The sequence below is a fragment of the Cibotium barometz genome, chromosome 39 (genome assembly GCF_041138505.1).
Source record: "Cibotium barometz isolate CiBa-2024 chromosome 39, ASM4113850v1, whole genome shotgun sequence".
Classification (NCBI taxonomy): Eukaryota; Viridiplantae; Streptophyta; class Polypodiopsida; order Cyatheales; family Cibotiaceae; genus Cibotium; species Cibotium barometz.
This window is the reverse complement of record NC_141084.1, coordinates 48,151,046-48,156,075: the sequence shown is the minus strand read 5'-3', so window position 1 is coordinate 48,156,075 and position 5,030 is coordinate 48,151,046.

Below are 5,030 nucleotides of genomic sequence, written 5' to 3'. Positions count from 1 at the left end.
AAATATTGCTTTCGTGTATGTGCTCAGCAGGAGTTCTTTATTTTGTTTTATTATTTTATTTTATTTTTGTCGCCTTTGTGGCTAGAAATCCTCTTGAGAGGAGTCAGAGTACTTGAATGAGTAGACTAGCACATAATACTAATGACTAGAATCCAAGTGGTGTGGTGTTGATGAGAGGTTAGCAAAACAATGGTGTTAGTAAGCAAGTGGCGAAGTGGGATTCTGAAGCGACAAGGAGGTAACTCACCTGGAAACTACTTACACTCTGAGATGTTGCATTTTTATGACGATGTACATGTAGTTGTAGCATCAAGGAGGTAACTCACCTGGAAACTACTTGCACTCCGAGATGTTGTATTTTGATGACGATGTACATGTAGCTGTAGCATCTTCATCAAGACACCTTAATGGGTATCTTGGCTCCCATGGGTGTTAATCTATTGGGGGTCAGTGTTATCTCTTTCTCTTTTAGTGGTTTGTCTTCTTCTATCATTGTTGCTCATGGGATGATTGGGATTCTCTATTGATGAGAGTGGTAGTTGATGGGGAGGATCCATAGGAGTAGCAACTTTTGAGTATGGAAGTAGAAGTTACTTTGGATTATTTGGCGTCCAAAGCTAAGGTAGCATAAGAAGAAGTTATGGGTAGGATTGATGAGGCATGAAGCACAATTATTTGGGCAAAGCGGGGGTGAGGGTGATTAAGAAGTTCCAGGCGATGGGTTGTACCATTGACCACGCTTGCGCCCTCCATGGTCTCCCCATCTAGAGATGTACCTAGATGGCTGTCGATGATGGAGCTTTGTATGGTGTGTGCATAAATGACAGAGCCCAGTGAGAATTATAGGTTTTGTGCATGGGCGAGGGCAAAAGGTGGGCTTGTGGTCCTAATCACCTAGAGACTTTTTTTTTGGGCCCCCTTGGATGAGGACTTGAAAGATGTTTATTGGTCAGCACCCCAAAAGAGGGTTTTGTATTGATGAGTCCATTTGGCTAGATTGGTGAGCTTACCCTTGAGGTTGTCTTTGAGTGGGTGTATAAGCTCTGACATTTGTGCCAATTCCCTTGGTGTGGTGATGAAGTGGAGGGGCTAGGTGGAGCTTCATGGACAAGGCTCATTTTCATTGAAAGGACTGGGCACATTGAACTTGTGAGTGCCCATGGGCCAAGTCAGTGGTATGTGGTTGATGAAGAGGGGACTTGGCTCCTCGTTGGTGGCTGCCAAACTAGATGTGTGGAGTGGACAGGTATTGGCACAGTTTTTGTGGATATGGCAAACCTTTGATGGTTATTATGCAGGACCCAAATGATGGAGTTACCAAGATTGAAGAATTGGTTTTCTAAGATATGTCTTGGCACCCATCGTAGTGATGAGGGTATGTGGTTGAAAAGGCTTTTTGGTTTTTTTTCGATGGGTTTTTGAGCTAACGGATAGGTTGTCGACATCGAGGAAAAGAGTTGTATTGTGGCTTTGGGGGCCATAGGTGTGTGTTTCCTTCATGGAAGCCTTTAGCTTTGAGAACATTGGAAGGCACCCATCATTGTTGGGCTTCGATGTGCTTGGGGTTGCATAACCTTCGGGGGCCTTTTGTTCGCATCTCCTTGGGGAGTTGTTGTGGTGGATGAGCATAGGTTGCATTTTTGGTGGTAGCCAGAGGTGAATGTTGCCTTCATAGTAGCCTTGTTCTCTTAGCAGGCGGTCGAGGACTAGCCAACGTTGCAGGTTTGGCTTAGGGTTGGTTTTTGTCGAATTGGTTTTCTTTTTGCTCTGGTGTTTTTGAGATGGCCATTTTGGGATCCAAAGTTCTATGTAGCCATCATAGAATCCTTGAGCTTTAAGAAGATGCTTGGGCACCCACCATTGATTATCATGATAGTGGTAAGAGATTGGGGTGTTGGCAGTGTGGATGGTCGAGGATGTAGAGTTGAGGGTGATTATCAACGATGAGGCTTGATTGTCAATGTTGGATGGTGTTGACAATACCCTTGTGATGACTAGATTTGGTGAGGCACAAGGTGTGGTAACATGAGAGACTACCGGTGATGAGGATGGGACTTGAATGTGGAGGGAAATCATCAAGGGTGAGGCTATGTGTATGATTTCCTCTTGTGGTGGACACAAGAGGACTGTGGCTTTTTTGTCGTTGACTTCCATGGTGGTTGTTTCTTCTCACCAATTGATTTGGCAATAAGTGGTATCAATCCACTCTTTTCCAATTAAAATCTGACCTTGAAGTGCTCCTGCATCTATGAGATAAAATCTGCACTCCAACTGGTTTTTTCTAATAGAGATTTTAGGAATGAAATACCCAACACTCATTAGATGCATTTCATGTGAGTTGACTGTACATAGGGCATTTTTGACCCAGCTCCCTCCAAGGATGACTGCTTCTTTGGTCTCACCTATGGGAACCACATAGAACTTACAAGCCAATGGGTTAGAGACAATACGTATCGTTTGTGTAAAGGACCCAAGGTTTCGTATCCATTTTCCATGCTAGGAAGCTGAATTTTGGCATGAGCACTGTGAAGAGATGGTTTGCCTAGGGAGACCCATGTTTCCCATGGCAAAAGATTGTGGCTAGCTATGGGAGACAGCAAGGCATGCTTTCTTTGTATATTTTTGCTAAAGGGAAAATCTAACCATACGTGAAGCGTTGCCGTTCATGTTGGGGAGCTGAGCTTACACTCATGGTGTTAAGTGAGGCAAAGGACTTGTAGGGTTCATGAAGGTACCGGAAGGTTGGGACCACAAATTGTATTCCGAGTTTGTGATTTGGGAGTGTATCAAGTGTACCTAGGATTTTCATCCAGCCATGGTAGTCTGCTTCGGCATCACGGATAGAAGCGACTATTTATGGCTCCCGCGCGCATCATCAAGGATTTAATGAAAACTTTCATAAATAAAGAAATTGTTAGTCCTCGCGGTGGTCACAGAATCTTCAGTGAAGGGACATCTCATCATGGGATGTGTCTTCCATGTACGTAAGTTCACTTTAAGCATGCGATATCGTTTACAGAGGTAGACATGATTTTTGTCCCTGTCATGGACCAGTCATGTCAGTCTCATGAAGGTGTTGAGATTCAAGCTCGATGTCAGTGTGTGCCAGCCATGTTATGTGCTGGCATGTTAGGTAGCAGCATGTGTGACATAAATGACCGCGTCCAGCTGGTCATAGTGTGTGGACATTAGCTAGGGTTAGATGTGTGTGGACACAATTCATAGCGTGTCTTGTGTATTATGGATTATGGCTTTATGCATTGTGTGAGAAGGGAGATGGCTTCCCTCTATGGTTAGGGTTTGCAATATATAGTACGGTTTGCTCCTGTGTGTGTGTCTCCTCTCCCTCTACTTGTTTTTCAACATGGTATCAGAGCTTGGTGCTCTCTATTAGGGTTTATGAGTGAGTGAGAGAAGAGGGAGAAGAAGCTGTGAAGAAAAGCTGTGAAGCCTGCCATTGAAGCTGTGAAGCTTGGAGCACACCAATTTCTATTAGATCTGAGAGCTTGGCCTACCAGGTAAGGTATTCTAAACATCCTTGAGCAGATTGCAGGTGATTCAAGCTGAAACAAAGCAAATTAGGGTTGCCCAAAGCAAAGGAAAATTCTAGTTTTTTGGAAGCTTTCAATTGAAGCTTGGAAGCGGTGATGTATGGGGTTTGACAAAATTGGTATGTACGCATCTTGGATAGTGTTGATATTCAACATTGAGGTTGTTTAGGTGTCAATGCAAGTTATCCACACTTGATTGAACCACTACATTGCAATTTGGAGCCTTGGAAAGCGCATCAAAATAGGGTATCTTGGACTGCGTAAACCAGTTCATTTTGGATGCATACAGCTTGATTTTCTACATCAAAATTGAAGTTTGTTGACTACTTTGGAGTATCTGGAACACTCAGTAGAGTGTGGTTGAGCCGAGGAAGGCTCATTTACAGATTTGGAAGTGTGCGGAAGGTGCATTTACATTGAGCAAATATGTTGGATAATCCAGTACAAATTGTGGGTGAAAAGCTGGATAGGAAGAACTTCCAGGCATGGAAGTACAGAATCAAAAGTTTTCTGAAGGAAAAAGGTTTTTGGAATCTTATTATAGGTGTGCTGAGCCAGAGCCGGAACTACCCCGACAACCTACACAGCACAACAGGTTATCGCTCATAAAAGCAATGGTCAGAAAGAGCATACAAAGTGTTGCATTATCTGTCTATATGTATTTCAGATGCCATACTCATACACATACATGATGCTAAGAATCCCAAGGATGCATGGGATACATTGGTAAAGTTGTTTGATACAGACACGAGTGCTCGCAAGTCTCAGTTACGAAACAACAGATTCATAATGTGAAATGGAATAGAAGGAGCATCCATGATTATGTACAAGAGATAAAGAAGTATGCAGATGCATTGGCAACAATAAATGCCCCCATGCCTGATGATGATTTGGTAGACATTACCTTGCGTGGTCTTGGCAAGGAGTATAAGTCTTTTGATACATCCATCTCGGTTCGGAGTACAGGTTTACCAGACTTTGATGAGTTGGTTTCACTCTTGCTTGTTGAGGAAATCAAACTCAGTGACACTTTTCATGATGCATCTACTAGCCATGATGATAATGGTAGAAATCAAGCTTTCTATTCACGTAGAGGATCTAGAGGCAGGGGGAGATTTGTATCACGTGGCCGTGGTAATGGTCGTGGATGGCAGGACAGGTCACCACAACAGAATTTTTAGCCTACATATGGTGCTAGAGGTGGTTGTGGATATACACCTCAGAGAGGCAGAGGTAATCCTCGTGGTAGAGGACATTGGCAAGGCCAACAATCATCTATGTAAGATGTGGAATGCCATTACTGTGGGAAATTTGATCATATGGCACGTGATTGTTTCCGCAAACAAAATGATTTGAGAGGGGGTAGAGCACATCATGGTGGACATTATGCACAACATGGTGGAAATTATGCATCAAGTAGTAATGATGGCAGTGTAAATCACTTGTTTGCCATGAAACATGTTGTGGGATCTATGATGA